Source organism: Ambystoma mexicanum, chromosome 9, assembly GCF_040938575.1.
Source record: "Ambystoma mexicanum isolate Mex_15411 chromosome 9, UKY_AmexF1_1, whole genome shotgun sequence".
NCBI classification, from domain to species: Eukaryota; Metazoa; Chordata; class Amphibia; order Caudata; family Ambystomatidae; genus Ambystoma; species Ambystoma mexicanum.
The window spans coordinates 91868983-91887173 of record NC_090931.1 but is presented as its reverse complement, the minus strand read 5'-3'; positions in this window follow the sequence as shown (position 1 = coordinate 91887173).

Sequence of the window (18191 nt, the reverse complement as noted above, 5' to 3'; positions counted from 1 at the left end):
AACATGTTGAAACATTACACTGGAGAGCCAGACAGAAATGCCTGATTCCCTCCCTCAAGTATCCTTGAAGACAGGGAGCAAGGCATTTAATCATTGAATTATGTTCTTCTTTACGGCCCCCCTTTCTGAGCTCAGTGAGGCCCTGGAGAGCGGGCTGACTACTAGAGAGAGAATCGAAACTTAGAGATAGTGAGGCCTGGCATGTGCCAGTCTTCTACGCGCAGCTTGCCCATGAAAAACAGAAATGCTGTTTTTCTCGCAAACAAAGAATGGTGTCTGTAAAACTGGAGATTGCAAACTATTACTAAATATGGTGGTCTAAGGTGTCATATTTGTCACAATTGTCAATCATCGCCTCTAATTCAAAGGGAAATTAATTGAGGGCAGCATCGAATGTGTCATACTGTGTCATCGCTGATTGTAAGGTGCTCTGTTTGTATGTAACTGATGTACATCTCGCCCTCTCTTGCGTCCCCCAAGCTCTGTTAGACACACGTTGCGAGGCGTGGGACCACTTGGCCAACTGGGACTATTTTGTATTTTAATAAACCCTAGATTTTGGGAACAGAACCTCGTGTTTGGCGTATCTATTTGTGTGTGGTAACTGTGTCTTGTTTCCACATCCGAGGGTCTCTCAGGGGCCCCTCCAAGATGGCGCCCGAATAGGGACCCTCCCCCACTTGTTCCATCGTGTACGTTGCAAAATAAGGAAGGCGGTAAGAACGGCGAGGACGGGAGCGATCGAGCCGGGATCGAGAGGTGTTCGGGGCGCCCCTGCGTTATTGATGAGATTCCTTGCTGCAGATCTGCACACCGCTGATCTCTGATCGACGTCCCTGGCCAGTGAACAAGGAGGAGAGGGTCCTGAAACGAGGCAGAGCCGAGATACGCAGACACAACGTCATTGGTTGCGTCAGTATACGGACGAATTGTGTCTTGAAAAGACAAATTTATTGATCAGGTGAGTCGTGCCCCGATTTGTAAGTAATCCTGATATTGGTTGAGAGTTGATTTTGCAAATTCAAACACCCAGAGTAAGTTTGATTCGCCGAGGGTAAGGTTAAAACATGCCTGGGGTATTGTCCACCTTAGCAGGATTTTTCCGCTGCAGTGAACAATCTTTGGAAACTGGCCAGGAAACACCTCTGGGAGGAACGCAGGCTTATGATATGAACATAAACTATGGTATGGGAGCGATAATGTTTTGTGAAACTTGGCCTAAGCAAACCAAAAAACAGTAAAATCTTCAGTGGCCGAGGGATGGGAGTTTTGAGATGGAACGTATAGATAACCTGGAAAAGGTGTTGATAAGTAAAAGAGCACGCCCTGGAGCACTTGATATCCTTAGGGACAGGAGCAGGGAAGCAATGCTCCGAATTAGAAGTGGAGAGAAACATGCGCGCAGGCATAAGTCAAAGACAGAGAAAGCTGAGGAGAAGGAGGAGGAGGAGTGGAGTAATAACTTGCGAAAGGCGAGACGGCGCGATGAATTAAACATAGTAAAAATATATCCACAAAGAGAGCTACACTCATCGGACAAATTAATAAACAGAATCTTAACTGAAACAAAATAGGGCCCAAGGAGTGTAACTAAAAAGACTACGGCAGTAGCTGCCGCTCAACCTCCTCCCGTTGCTCAGCCCCTCCCAACACCAGCACAACCACAGACTGCATCAGACACTGCACTGCCCACTAGCCAGCCAGCCCTGAGTGTTTTCGCAACTGCCATAGCCCCAGCAGACGTTTCCCGCTCTCACTGCCCCCTCTGCACCTCCTGATCAAGAGGGTGCCACTGTCCCGACTGCCCCTCCCATGAGTGGAATTGAGCAGAATGAATGTAGGAGAGTAACCCGCAGCGCGATCAGTAAGGAGAGAAATCGTGAGCTGCAAGAACAGGCGGAAATGTATATAGATGATAATGATGAGGTATCCACGCTAGTGTCCCTATATGACTTCAGAAGAAATAACGAAAGACAGGTATGGTTGGAATGCATGGGGGAATATTTGTCAGGACAATGGAAAAAGTTAATTGGAAAGTTACCACCGCAACGATTGTTGGATTTAATGCATTAGCCCGTTGTAGAGGGAGAGATGAAGAAATAGAAGAGCATGTGAAGTGACTGTTTGAAATAAAGAATGAATTGGATGAAGAGTATTCTGAAGTACTCGCCACACCGGGGAATAGGAGAAGGAATATTGAGAGGGGCAGGAAGAGAGCGTCAACACTGTATATGCAGAAATCCTTGCCGCCACCTGGACAGATAGGTGATAGACAAAGAGTGCAGGTGTGTGTGCGGGAAACAAGGAGATGGATGTCAAGCCCTAGGATTTCGGTAGGGGAGATAAATGAGATATGTAATGAGTATCCTTTGCAAATAAGAATAGAAGCTCTGCGGACGATAGTAGGGGTGTTATTCCAGCAGATAGCAAACACCACCGTGGAAGGGGAAATGCACAGAGTAGGGGAAATTCGAATATGCATGGAGGGCCTTTTGGATTAAATCAATGTGCATACTGCAGAGAGGAAGGACACTGGCGGGCACAATGTCCGCATTTGCAAAATAGAGGTGGATATAGTCAGAGAAGGCCTCACAGAGAGCACATGGGAACAAATGGTCACAACAGAAATCATATGCAGCAGCATCAGAATAATCAAGGGAATGGTGCACAGAATCAAGGCCAGGCTTCGAATCAAATTACGCAAAGTCAAAATCAGCAGGTTGTACAAACGGGAAATAGAGGGAGAGGGGGGAACATTTTTGATAACCAGAAAGGTGCATACTATAATAACAGTGGTGACTACACATCGGATGACGTGTTGTTACCCCAATAGGACAGCCCAGGACAGGGGTCGGAACCAGTGTCTATTCCCGTGAATCAGAAAGGACCCTACGTGGAGATGAAAATCGGGAATGAAGAGCATAGATTTCTTGTAGATACAGGGGCACAAAAGTGCTCGATAGATCATCACTTGGTTCCAGACATACCTCTGTCAGGGCGACAAAATATCTCAGTAGGGTTCGCAGGTACCCCAGTAATAAACCCTGAGTCCAAATCAGTGGCAGTGACAATAGGGCCTTTTACTGAACATTGTCCATTTCTTTTAACAGAGCATTGTGGAGAAAATGTTTTAGGATTAAACCTATTGAAAAGGCTGAGTGCAGTTATCCATTGTACACCAGATGCAGTATTTTTGACTATTTCTCCCCAGAGTATGCCGACTTCTGAATTTATGGCGGAACCCTTAACAGGGGAATTGAGTACAGTGCCAACTTGCATTTGGGCCGTGAATGACAATGATGTGGGATGTTTGAAAATAGAGCCAGTAAAAATTACATTGAAAGAAGGAATAACGCTACCGCGTATTCCACAGTATAAAATTTCAGCAGGAGAAAAAGGATTGAAAAGTATTCTTTCTGATTTGTTGAAATTGGGAGTGATTGAAGAGATTACAGGTAGTGTATGTAACAGCCCCATTCTTCCCGCATACAAGAAAGGGGGTAATGAGGTACCGTACCGTTTCATAATTGATCTCCGTGCACTGAACAAAGTGGTAGATCCCCAATTTCCGTTAGTGTCAGACGTCACTACGATCTTGACAATGATCCCTGCTTCGGCAGAATACTTTAGTGTTATTGATTTGAAAAACGCTTTCTTCAGCATTCCGGTGCACAAAGAAAGCAGGTATTTATTTGCCTTCACTTTAGGAGGACGATCATTCACATTCACACGCATTCCACAAGGCTATACTGAAAGTCTGTGCATATACAGTAGAGCGTTGAAAGAGCAGTTGGACATGTTAGAATTACCAGCAGACTGTGTATTGTTACAATACATTGACGATTTACTAATCGCTGCTGACACGGAGGAGATATGTAAAAAAGTTATTGTTCTAATATTGACTCATCTAGCTACGCATGGCCATAAGCAAGCCTGAAGAAATTCCAGTACTGTCAGAAAGAAGTAGCTTATTTGGGTTACCTACTCTCAAAGAAAGGGAGAATATTAACACCAGAGAGAATAAAGAGTATTTCTGGTATGCCTATTCCAACAACACAGAAAGGTGTGAGAGCGATAATAGGGATGGCTTCTTATTGCCGTCAATGGGTTATGAACTTTGCTTTAATTGTAAAACCAATGGTGGAATTAACAAAATAGGATGCTGTGATGCCTTTGCAGTGGAATGAAGAAATCCAGGAAAGCATTTGATTTGCTAAAAACCATTTTGAGTTCTGCGCCAGTTTTGGGCACACTGAATTATGAAAAGGTTTTTAGGCTATTTGTGCATGAGAACGAAGGATGCACGTTGTCTGTCTTAACACAGGAACAAGATGGAAGAAATAGGCCATGCGGCTATTTTTCTTCTGCGCTGGACCCTGTAGCGCGCGCACTACCACGATCTTTGCGAGCTGTTGCAGCGGCTGCTGCGTCAGTGAAACAAACAGAAGGGATGGTTTTGGGGCACACCTTAATTTTGATGGTGCTACATGCCATAGATGTTCTACTCAATAGAACACAGACGCAACACCTCACCTCTGCTAGATTGACTAGATATGAAATTGTATTGTTCGCGCCCAACATCCAAATTATGAGGTGTAGTGCTTTGAATCCAGCAGAATTAATGCCAATGCCCGGTGAAAACAGTGGTGGGACTGAATTGCCTCCCCATGATTACTTAATGGTTACTGAGGAAGAAACAAAAGGGAGAATTGATTTGAGTGACACACCACTAAAAGAACCAGATGGGGAACTGTTTGTGACAGCTCCTGTTTTAAACTACCTGACGGCACATCAACTGCCGCATATGCTGTTACAACATTAAAAAGTGTGTGAAGAGTGAAAGAATTCCTTATAACTCCGCCCAAGCAGCAGAGATAATTGCCTTAACAAGAGCTTGTGAAATTCGGAGAACTTGAGCGTAAATATCTATACTGATAGCCAGTACGCCTTTGGTGTAGTTCAGAATTTTGGCCGATTATGGGACGAGAGAGGTTTCTTAACATCGCATGGGGCTAGAATTCAACCTGGCCCTCTGATTGTGCGATTACTGTCTGCACTCACGGCAATAGTGAAATGCGACGCGCATAAAAAAGTAACATGTAAAGTGGGAGAAGGAAACGCATTTTCAGACAAGATTGTGAAACAGACTGCCACTGATTTGAGTACAAAAATGTTGACTGTACAATCGGAGGAAGTGCCCTGCATGATAGAAAATGGAATTGTGACTGTTAAAGAAATGCAGGGGGAAGCTACCGCCAACGAAATACAGGGATGGGACTGGATTTGGAGGGTTGCTGGGTGGACAAAAAAAATGGAAATTGGAGGTTGCCGAATGCTTATGTAAACGCAATGGTCACAATGGCTCACAGTCCCACACACATCTGTGCGAAGAAAATAGTCCAACATTTAGCCACGGTCTGGGAAAATCCACTCATAAAAAAGAATGCCGAGAGGCTGGTGCAAAACTGCATCACGTGCATGCAACATAATGTGGGAAAAGGAACAGCGACTCCAACAGGAAGTTTCGGACCTCCCTCTATGCCATTCGAAGTGATTCACTTTGACTTCATAGAGATGGAGAGATGCCAAAATCTGAAATACGTTCTGGTGATCATATGTGCATTCAGCAAATGGGTAGAAGCATATCCCTTGAAAGATTGCAGAGCCATGAGCACGGAGAAGGTAATGCTAAAATAGTATTTCTCTCGCTTTGGTCTGCCCCGTGTCACATGGTCGGACAATGGTCCGCACTTTGTGGGTGCAGTGATAATGCAGATTTGTGCAGGATTGCAGATCGATAAACGATTCCATTGTTCGAGACATCCGAGTTCGGCCGGTCTTATTGAACGGCATAACGGAAATTTGAAATCCAAAATCAGTAAGATCTTTGCAGGTAGCAAATTAAGCCGGGTAGATGCATTACCAATAGCGTTACTGTGCATGCGAACGTCAGTGCAGGCCAGAACTGGACTCTCCCCCTATGAGATCATAATGGGAAGACCCGCGAATGTGTGGTGCACATATCAGCCTAAAAGAATGAGAGAGGTAGAATACCCTGTACTCAGCATTTACTGTAATTTGTTAGTAAAAAAAACTGCATTTGATTCATCAGCAGGTGCAGGAGGCATTACCGGTGCGGTATACTGGCCCAGGACATGCATTAGAGCCCGGAACCTGGGTGCTCGTCAGAAATTATGAGCGGAAAACATCGCTGGCACCCAGGTGGCGTGGGCCCTACCAGGTACTTTTAACCATGCAGACAGCATTACGCGTGGATGGAAGCAAGGCGTGGATTTATGCCACGCACGCCAAGAAAGTCCCATCGCCATTCGACACGTCAACTGATCGTGACAAAGACCAGAAAGAGCTAGCAGCAGTTCCAGAAACAAAAAATGCCATTGCCAGTCCCTTGCCACAGAAACTGCCTGATCCTGAAACAAAGCCTGATGAGATTGCCATAAAAACGGAAGAGCAAAGAGTGCCTCAACGTTGTCCAGCAGATGCTGCATCTCTGCTGGCCGACATCAAGCGCATACATCTGTGGCGCCCATCATCTTCTGTTGCGCCACAGCCTGCATTGTCGCCTGGGCACCCATCATCATCTGCCATTGTGCCCCAGGCTGACTCCAAGCTCGAGACCGGAAGTGCACCCGCACTATTTGTTGATCACACGGTACCAGGAGCAAATCGGTACAACCTGCGTAGCAGAAAGAAGGGGTGATCACATTTTTTTTCTCTTGGTGAATTTCTTGCCTCTGTTTCCTATTTACGGATGAAGTGGGAACCGGAGGCCTAGAGGAGGGTGGCGTAAGAGTTGTGCAAGTTAGACAGCTCACGAAACGCAACTCCTCATGCTAAATCCATGTGTCAGGAACCTGATTGAACGAGCGGGGCGCACGTGGTACAAAGGCAACTGCTCTGAAATTGTAGAGCGATGTGCAAAATGCACGAAGACCTTGCAAAGTGAAAAATCAATCCAGGCAGATAGCAAACTGGCAAAGAAAAAAAAACTGTAGACATTGGTTGAACTGTTTGAACATCCGGAGAAGCACAAGAACAAACAATATTCACGACAAGCACAGCGGAAGGAGAAGGACGAGAGAAGAATGTCGGAACCAGCGAATGCCCCCTCCTGCACCAATGCTGATGGAGAGTTAAAAGTAGTACATAATAAGGTGAAAAAAGGACATGGTAAAAAGAATTGTATGCTGGGTCTAACCATATTAATGTGCATAATGAGTATATTAGCCCCAGTGTTAACCATAACAGTGTTATGGTACCTAGAAGAAATGCACCCTCTTGAAGTACTTTTGCCTATGTTGAACATTTACACAATGGAAAGCCCAGTCCATGTGATTTCCTATACCTTGTCCCCAATGGAAGAGAAACATAGGGAAGGATATGGGAACAACACATTGCTGTTAATAATGAATATGACACACTCAAACCTAAGAAAAAATAGTTGTTGGGTTTGTGCACACCTGCCGCAGCATGGTGGTCAGGGAATAGGATGGTATGTACAGCCCCTGCCCTTAACTTCCTCATGTTATGCTTCTCTGAGTGCCCTATATTATGGGAAATGGAACGAAAGTGAAACTGGTCAACTAGATGAAACAAACATGAATGAATTCGAGGAAGTGATTATGAAATTATGAAACTGGTGGGTTGCTCCATGTTCCTCAAAAGACGATTAATTACACCAGCAATAATGCCACAGGATAGATTGTCTGTACCCTATAAAACTTCTGTGATCACGTTCCACATGAACCCACAGGGGAATAAGGTTGCGGAACCCCCTACATATACAGTGAATTATAACCCTCATTCTGTCAAATTTTTTTTTAAAGAAAAAGGGTTCTTTCCAGGTAGGAACATTTACCAGATGCAGGAATATAGCATTCCTTGATAAAGAAGTGGAACCAATATATGTGGGAGATCCTGTGTGTTTCAAATGTGGAGAAAAAACATATCCTTGGTTACCTAGGTACTGGGGAGGTACATGTTATTTGGGATTTCTGTTTCCTGGGGTGTTTCTTTTAAAAACATCAGACATAACCAAATTGACCAGGTCACGACCTCGCCGTAATATTGAAGACGGGTTGATTGTAGAGGACCTAGCAAAATCATTCATACCATTTTGGGGCCAGGCGATAAACTCTTATAACATAAGACAACTGTCTAGGATATTAGAAGAAACAATAAATGGAACCACTGATATATTATATAATATGACTCTTGAAGAAAAAGGAATTAGATTAATGTCACTACAAAATAGAATAGCCCTTGATATAATCTTAGTTGATCGCGGCGGTGTTTGCAAAATCGTGGGATCAGCGTGTTGCGCATTTGTAAGTGACTCCTCCCCCACGATTTTTGAGGCGATAAGAAAATTGCATGTGTTAAGTTCAGATCTTCACCCCCCCTGAAGGCGGTTGGTAATTGAACATAAGCTCCTGGTGTTGGGAAGTGTTGCGATCCTGGGGATGGAAACTATTTGCAATCCTATTAGCAATCCTAGGAATATTCGTGACATGTTGTTGTATTATACATTGTCTCCCCATAATATCTACTGAAATTAGCGAAGAGTGTGTACAAATGATGAAACAAAAAAACATTACTAAACCAAGCACTCGCCATAGTAACGAATCTGAAACCATTAAATAATTCATGGCAATTGATATTGATAATAATAACGAGGAGACAACAAGTGTACATGAGTCCGAATTTGAATCAGATTCCGAATCTAATCCAAATACTTGGTCGGAGGAGGATGCAATGTATGGATGAGACGTTTGGCTTACGGCCAAGAGGAGGGTTTGTCAGTCCAGAAAAACCAAACACCCCTTGAGGGTCCGGAAATTAATGATAATTGGTTGGCCGAAGACCAACCGCCTCATTTACTGTGTAAGAATATATATTCATTAGTCATTAGTTATTACGTAGCTATTAGAGTGAAGCCATTTTAAGATGGCCAGAATCACCATTTTGTTTTCTCTCTCTGCTCTCTCTAATGTTGCCACTTTGCCTCATGTAAAACTGCTTTGCTGTAGATATTATTTCGCTTCAATGGTCCAAGTCTAAGAAACATGTTGAAACATTACACTGGAGAGCCAGACAGAAATGCCCGATTCCCTCCCTCACGTACCCTTGAAGACAGGGAGCAAGGCATTTAAAGAGTCGAATTATGAACTTCTTTATGGCCCCCATTTCTGAGCCCAGTGAGGCCCCAGAGAGCGGGCTGACTTCTAGAGCGAGAATCGAAACTTAGAGATAGTGAGGCCTGGTATGTGCCAGTCTCCTACGCGCAGCTTGCCCATGAAAACAGAAACGCTGTGTTCTCGCAAATTCTCGCAAACAAAGAATGTTGTCTGTAATACTGGAGATTGCAAACTGTTCCTAATATGGTGGCCTAAGGTGTCATATTTGTCACGATGGTCAATCATCACCTCTAATTCAAAGGGAAATGAATTGAGGGTGGCATCGAATGTGTCATACTGTGTCATTGCTGATTGTAAGGTGCTCCGTTTGTGTACATGTAACTGATGTACATCTCGCACTCTCTTGCGTCCCCCGAGGTCTGTTAGACACACGTTGCGGGGCGTGGGACCACTTGGACAACTGGCACTATTTTGCATTGTAATAAACCCTAGATTTTGGGAACAGAACCTCGTGTTTGCCGTATATATTCGTGTGTGGTGACTGTGCCTTGTTTCCACATCTGAGGGTCCCTCAGGGGCCCTTCACAACAACGACTACTAATAAGCTTAATGAGTGGTGCATGGATGCATGTATGATAGAAAATATGCTTGCATCACACTTGCATCCTGCTCAAAGCATGTTTGGGGCCAGGGCTAGTGGATTTAGGTGCCAAAGCCTCCACCCCATTGGATGGAGAGGAGCCACATCTAGATGCAGTGAAAAACTGCATTTCAGAAGGCTGCGTCTGAAGTGTTTTGGAGATAAATTGGGCCCAAAATGGTGCCCAGATGTGTTGGAGAGGTAGCCAATTTGGGTGATAATAAAAAAGAAATATTCACCTGTGGCTCGTAAGTACTGGACCTTTTGTCCTTAGAGAGGAAACGCTATCGTTTTCCCTTTTGAAGAAAGTTGACATTCACACATTGGCCCTCATTACGACCCTGGCGGAAATCGAAAAACGATGGCGGAAATGCAATACCGCCATCGAATAGCGCTCGGTGCGATTATGACCCGTCACCGTAAAGTACGATGCCATTAGCGACACCGTAGTGAACGCCAACGCTAACTGCACCAAGTACGCGCACGCGCGCCATGCCAAACCGTAATTACCACCATGGCGCAACGGTACGCAAATTCCGACCCTAGCAGACATGTACCTAACGCCATCAAGCATGGCGGAAAGTGCCATTCCGCCATGGTGAGAAGTACGGCATCGCGAATCAACCGTAAACGGCCCTACTGAGTGCCTGTACACCACTCCCTGGCCACATTGCACAACTCCTCGTAGGTGCAATGAAGTCACACAATGCAACCAGTGAAATGTACAAGTCACCCATGCATGCCAACGAACAAATGAATCCAGGGGCTCCAAGTGCCTTGTGAGTGGGCATCCATATCTGCCATGGCACCATTGCCGCACTGATGCAGCACAGGCATGTGAAGGTCCAAGTACAGCAACATGAGCAGAAAAATGAGACAAACAAAAACAGAATAGAAATTTACTGCACCACAAAACCACCAAGGGCCATACAGCCATTAGGTCATGACTCCAAAATACATTCCAGTATTGTGGGCTGCATCCGCAATAAATGACCAGCTTCTTCTTGTGTGACGCCCTGTTCCTTCATGGTACACAGGGGCTACATTCACGTCCAAAAAGGCAACACGGAAGCGCCTAGAACCGCAGGGCCGTCCCATTAGGTAGGCACTAGTCCAGCAGAAAGGACGATATGTTGCTCCTAGCCACTAGCACTGCGTAAGGGCATGTGGCCCATTGGCGATCGTCCCATAAGATCGTAATGGTGCTCCACTGATTGACACGAAGCAGCAGGTGTCGGGAGTAAAAGCCATCTGCAGGAGTGGCGTACAGATGGCAGCGGCAAAAGGGGAGGAGATACCTGTCACCCAAATGAAATGAAAAAGAATAGTATGGCCATCAGAACTACATTTGTATAACTCACTTCAATGATCACACTAAATCCACAGCCATATGCATGCTAGCCCACTCAAAAGGATTATACCCACCCAAAAATCACTTGCGAATCACAACCATAAAAATCGAGGTGAAAACACCATTACAAACGAGTGTTTGTGTGCATGCGTCTGTGAAGACAGAATCCATTAGATGGGATTAGTAACGTGCATAGACACAAGTGCCTGAAGGGGCGTCGAGACAGGGAGGGTTCAACAAGGGCAGAAAGACGATGGTCCCACTATGGCAGCTCTGCATGACATAGCGCAGGGGAGGTGGATAGATTCCAAAAAGCCCTGTACATGGCAAACTCTCCATCAAATCATCTGTCCATGCATCCATGCATCCATACATCATTCCCTCATCCCGGTATGAAAACGCCTGATTATTTACTCACATCACATTCGAAACTTCCATGGAGTCTGTGCGTAATGCAGTCTGCAAAATCCACTGTTCTCCAGCCCAGAATTCTAGTGTTGTGAAGTAACATGTATTTGTCCTGCCTTTTTGTCCACTACGCTATTGCGCATCCCATACTATTCATATCAATCATAGCATTCTCGCCATGGCCCCTGTCCCAAGGACATTAAACAATAGAACGTTATATTTGCAGTCAGACCTGTGGGCGTCTCCTCGCCGCTAGCTGAAAACCGAAAGCGCTGTCCTTCGAATTCCACATTTGCAACATCACGTCGAAAAGGCATCTGTGACCGCTTGAAATCACAAAATCATCCATGTAGTGCGGCAGTGTGTGAAAATGGCAACTGGCTTCACTCACAAATGGGACGCCCCGCCTGTCGGTGAACCTCGGTACGGTGCTCGCCCAAAGGGGATTGCAGCTGGCACAGGTGGAATGAATCACCACAGGTGGAGGCTATACAGCCTGAAAACACATAAATTGCACACCCAACCCCCTCCCACAACCACACCCACTCCAAAATGCTACCGGCAGGACTAGCGATGTTGGCCCTGGGGGACCTGATAGCACTGCAAGTACTCCAACTTCAAGAAGAAGACGAACACCAACTACTACAACAACCGGCCGCACAGAGGAGACGCAGGAGGAGGAGGAGGGCAAGGCAGGGCCAGCAAGGCCCACCAGCACAGCCACTACCACCACGCAAGCAGCCCGCAATCCCACGCCACCGAGCTCATCCGTTCAACCTCACTGATGAGCAGATCCACACCCTCTACCGTTTGGACCGGGACACCATAACCGCCATTGTGGACATGACACAGGCTGACCTTGTCAGCAGGATAGATAGCCCAACCGCCATCCCACCCCTACTGAAGGTGGTGTCTGTACTCCACTTCCTGGCCACAGGCACCTACCAGCACACAGTCGGACAGTTGCATGGCATTTCACAGCCACTGTTCTCACAGACACTATTGCAAGTGCTCGATGCCCTCCTGAAGCACGCAGACGACTACATCTCTCTACCACGCTCGGAGCAGGAAATTACGAACACAAAAGTGGGATTCCATGCACTTGGCGGCATACCGGGTTGCATTGGTGCCATCGACTGCACCCATGTGGAATTGGTCGTCCCACATGCCATGGAGGCCCAGTACCGCAACCGAAAACAATATCATTCTCTTAATGTACAAATGGTGTGTGACTCCAACAGGATCATTACACATTGTTGTGCCCGATTTCCTGGATCAACCCATGATTCTATGGTCTTGAGGAACTCTACAATACCACGCTACATGGAGCGACACGCAGGGAACAGATCCTGGCTACTCGGTGAGTCTCATTTCATGCATGATAATGTGGGGTATGTGATGCGGCAATGACCTGGCAGGAAGGGGGGGGGTGCGTACGTAGCAATGTCATTCCACAAACATCCTTTATTGTCCACATACAGGTGATGCCGGGTATCCACTGAAGAGATGGCTCCTTACACCACTCCGGAACCCACAGAACCAGCATGAGGAGGACTACAACCATGCCCACTCACGTACCCGTGTAGTCATAGAACAGGCATTCGGCCTACTGAAGACTCGTTTCCGCTGCCTCAGCAGGTCTGGCGGGGCACTCCTGTACCGCCATGTGAAGGTGGCAAAGATGGTCATGGCATGTGTCATGCTACACAACATGTGCGTACGTAGAAATGTGCCCATGCCCCCTGACGCAGAACTGCAAGCACCTGAAGATGGTCATGATGAGGGTGGGGATGTGGCAGCACCTCAAGGAGTCCGCGAGGCACAGGAGGGCCATGAAATTCGTCAGAATCTCATAGATGCATGCTTCTAGCACTCACGCCTGGTGGCTGTTACATGGACACGGGACTTGTGGCACTGTGTGTGTCTGGAACATGCACAATATGGACTGTACGCCTATAAAGGCCTCGTACACAAAGATCAATGTCCACACATCTCATTGGATGATTGTGCAATGTTTATAGCATATGTGAAATTATGTTACACACCCCATCGACCCGCCACCCAAGTGAGCCCAACACCCCCCCTCCACCCTCCTACCTCCCCCCCGAACACCAGTGTCCAAAGATGCTCATTGTCAGTGGGCAGACGCTATTGCAAGCCCCCTCTGCGGGTATCAGGGGCACCCCTGCCTGTGGAGCGCAGGTTCCTCCCAGATCTACGTTGGGGGCTGCCCTGGACGGAACTTGCAACGGATGATGTCTCTGCCTGCTCACGTCCATGCATGTCCCTAAGGGTTTGTTAGAGCTCAGTGAGCACACGGCGCACAGCGGCAAGTTCAGCACATACGTCTTTGGACGTCGCATGCAGTTCCCCCCTCAGGCTCTCGGTGCTTCTCTCCATTTGTACTCTCAGGCTCTCGGTGCTTCTCTCCATTTCTGCCCTAAGCGTCTCAGTTGCTGTTTCTATGGCTGCCTTAGTACCCCCACATTCATCAGCATGGTCCTTGAGGAGCGTGGCCAGTTGCTGCTGTTGCACGATGACCTGGTCGAGGGACTGTTGCCTCTGCTGTGCCATGGCCATTTGCGGTGGTGTCACAGAGGGGCTGGTCACCTCATTTTGCCTTGCCACAGGGCTTGTGGGGGATGGCCAGTCATCGTCTTGTGGGTGCCCCTGCGTGGTATCCTCATGGTGTACGGGATGAAACAAACAGGGGGATTGAGACAGGTCATGGATGGATCTTACTTCGACATCCCCGTCTTCTGTGTCGGAGCATGCTGCCATTAATGGAGTGTCACCTATGGTGCTGCTGCCACCAGAGGCAGTGCCTTCTGTGGCATCCATTGGGGGGACCTGTGGTGGTGCTGTTGTGGGCATGCTGGCTGCTGGGGTGCCTGTTGATGTTCCCTCCTGTGTGCTGCCACTTTGATTTGTGCTGCTGCCGTGTCTTGATGCGTGCAGCTGAGGTGGAGGGTCTTTGGCCGTTGGTCTTGGCCCTCTTTGCAGGTGTGCTGGTAGGGGTGTCCTGGAGCTCGTCGTTTGAATCGGACCCTGTGGTGGAGTAAAGGAGGGCGAGCGTTATTAATGGGTCTGTTGAAATTGGAATGGCAATGTATCACATGCATTGGGGTGGTACCTGAGGGTGATTTGGGTCGGGGCCTTGGAGGTGGTTCCATTTTTGTGTGGATTGAGGATGCAGTTGTTTTGCAGCCTGCAGTTAGGTTGTGCCTGCTGCACGAGTAGACGGTGTTTTTAGGGTTTTTAATTATTTATGTATTTAATGTGAGTTTTAAAGTGCGCTGTCAGGCCAATGTATGTGGACGTTCTCCTGGACATGTGTTACTGTTGCACTATGTGGACACATGGTACTTCACATGATTGGACATTGTGGATTTGGCATTGTATTAGTTGGCCCACCTACCGGATTCTTCGGATGTCTGCACTCCTTTCTCCATCCCTCCGACTCCCTCTATACTCTCCATTCCAATGGTGGAGGCACAGATTTCTTCCCAGGGGGTCAACTTGATGGGTGATTCCGATCCTCCCCCGGTAGCTGTGGCAATGTTGCGATTGGCGGATAGTATGCTCCGTACGCGTATCCGCAGGTCGTCCCATCGCTTTCTGCATTGCTGTGGGTTGCGGGGTGCGGTCCCCACCGCACTTACCCGCTGTGCCACCAGGGCCCATATGGCCTTCTTGTTCGCAAGTGCCGTCCTGGTCATTTGCGTGGAGAAGACGACGGCAGCATTCTCCTGGAGGGTCTCTGTAAGCACGGTGAGTTCCTCACGGGAGAAGTGGACCTGCCGCTTGCGGTCGCACGCTTTTTTTGCTACTTTTCCCATTTCTATTGCTTTCACTGGGGTGGATGACGGGTTGGGATGTGTCTCAGGGTAGTATTTTTAATGGTTGTGTGGGAATTCTGATTTTATAGGTGTACGGCGTGCTGTTTCCCGTTCCGGGCCCATGTTTTTACTTCCGTTTCCGTATGTTTACGGTCACCGTACTTTCCGGTTGCCGCTCATTACGGTGACCGCTAAGATGGGTGGCGGAATTGCACCTAGGGCGCCGTACGACAGCGGTGAGGGGCGTTTTGGGGACATTTCCGCCATCGCGGACTTTGCACTTCCGCCATGGCGTAGTGCTCGTGCCCGATGGGTCGGAATTGGCCGCACTTTGCTCCGTCGTGCGATGGCGGAAACGCTATTTACGCTATGGCGGTCAGGTCAGTCACTTTCCGCCAGGGTCGTAATGAGGGCCATTGTAGTGTGAAAAATGGTGTCTTTTGCAAGGGTTTGGTAAAGCAATGCCCTCCCGTCTGCTAATGACTAACTACTCGATGGGCCTCATTAGGAGTTTGCCCATGCAGAATTAGCATTCCAGTAAATCTATTTACCCGCATGTTTCCACACTCTTTGCCTGGGGGGTGGCTGGTAGCACACCTAGCTAGAAGCTGGGGGTAATTCCGACAGCCCAGCAGCAAAACTAGCCAGTATTACCGGTGCTGCTAATACCGGCAACACCGCCCATTTAGTCCTATGGAACTCCATGGAATGGAGTACTACTGGCTATTTTTACTGGTGGGGTGCCGGATAATTCCAGCCAACAACCTCTTTGTCCACTTTTATTTTAAAACTCAACCATTCTGCAATGGTTTCTTTTTAAAATAAAAGTATAGGAACATTAAAGCCTAAGTAAAACAAGTAGAGGGACATCACTCCCAACCGCTGCTGCCCACTTTGACCAATGACTTCACTGTAGATCTTGGTGCTTAACACTATAATCATGCCGCACCGGTTTTATGGCAACCTGTTGGCAAAAAGCTGCAGTGGTGAAACACCAGTAATATTTAAAGGGCTTTGTGTCAACCTACTTGCACATAACTACATTTCACAAAGCAAACCATCAAACCAACCCCTAGAGGTATCACAGAAGCAGCAAAAGACCATTAGGCACCATTAGGCAGGAGACCCAAATCCAAAATGGCAGTCAAGCTCCTTAAAGACATGGTCCAGCCTCAGACAGTGTCTGAGTCTGGGACTGTCAATCTTAGCCCCTCAATCAGTCCCAACCTCAGACGGAGACCATCACAGGATTGAATTCCGAAAAAAAGCAATATCTGAATAGAATTTACTTGAATCTAGTTGTGTTATGATGACTATTAAGGCAAGATTTGAGTATTAGATCCCTTAACTTGGTTCTATTTTTGTGGATTCCTGACCCTCACAGGGAGCCAAGCCCCAGTAAATGGGGCACCGGGCTGTACAAGTCCAGGCCTCAGGAAGGCAGGCTGTGCTTCTGGAGTATGAGCTTTCCGCAGGTGGGACGAAGAGAGAGATTTAGGAGAGTGTGGCGAAAAGAGGGAGATAAAAATCAGGAGAATTTGGGGAATCATCTGGAAGAGTTGTAGGAGTACAATCAGGACCCAATTGGTGCACATCTGGATGAGGTTGGTGAGAGTAATCAGAAGAAGTTTGTTGAACCACTGCAGGCCATAGTTAGTAATACCAGGATGCTCTGTATGAGCATGCGTTTTCCTATTTAGTCAGTAGGTTCATATCCCCAATCTGAAAATGGGTTTTATTTATTTACTAATAACGCGCCGGTAACCCACAGGCATTAGCCCACAGGCATTAACACAGTGGACGTAAAAGATGAGAAAGGGCCAAGCCCTGAACTGCAAAGGTGCCAGAGAGAGGGGGATTGCTCTAATTAAATAAACATTTTTTCAGTAGGGTTTTGATCCGGTCTAAGACTCATTGGCAACGAGTTCCAAGTGTTTGCTGCACAGATACGAAAGGAACTGCCCAGTCTTGCATTTAAATCCTCCACAATTAACCAGAGCTAAGTCAGAGGAGTGGAGTGTTCGGGCCGGGGTATAGCTAGATACTAGAGGTTTAAGAAAAACAGGAGCCTGGCCATATAGGCACCTGTGGACTAGCATAGCCATCTTGAAATGGATTTGTGCACAAACCGGGAGCCAGTGCAAATCACTCCTGTGATCGGAAATATGCTCAAGAGCCAGTAGTGGGATGATGTACGAGTTCATGGCATGGTGATGACAAGGAGGACGACAAGAACAGGATTAGTGAGATGGGGCTGAGAGTAGAAGCCAGACCCTGAGTGAAGAGGCATCAGAGGCCCTTGGAACGAGTCACTGGTGGAACAAATGATGATATGGTGCGGGAAACCCTTAAGCCTAGTACTGAGATTCATGATGCAAAGGCTGGGGGCTGAGACTCATAGAGCAGGGAGACACCACTAAGACCATCAGAGGGCTGGGGAAACCCTTAAGCCTAGTACTGAGCTTCATGATGTAAAGGCTGGGCCTGGGACTCACAGAGCAGGGAGACACCACTAAGACCATCAGAGGACGGGGGAAACCCTTAAGCCTGGGACATGACATTGAGAAGTAACGGTACTACTGCCTAACATCTGCGGGAGTGGAGAAGATACCTTTGAAACCAGTGATGCATTTTTATTGTTTTTAATTATAGGCCTGTGACGAGAACTGGTTTGTGTACATAAAAGTTATTTTGCACCTGCAAGTTGTGTATAGCCTTTTTGTGGCCCCCACCTCGGTGTCATGACACCTGCATCCATCTGTTTTTGATAATGGGCGGCTGTCTAACCAAAGTTC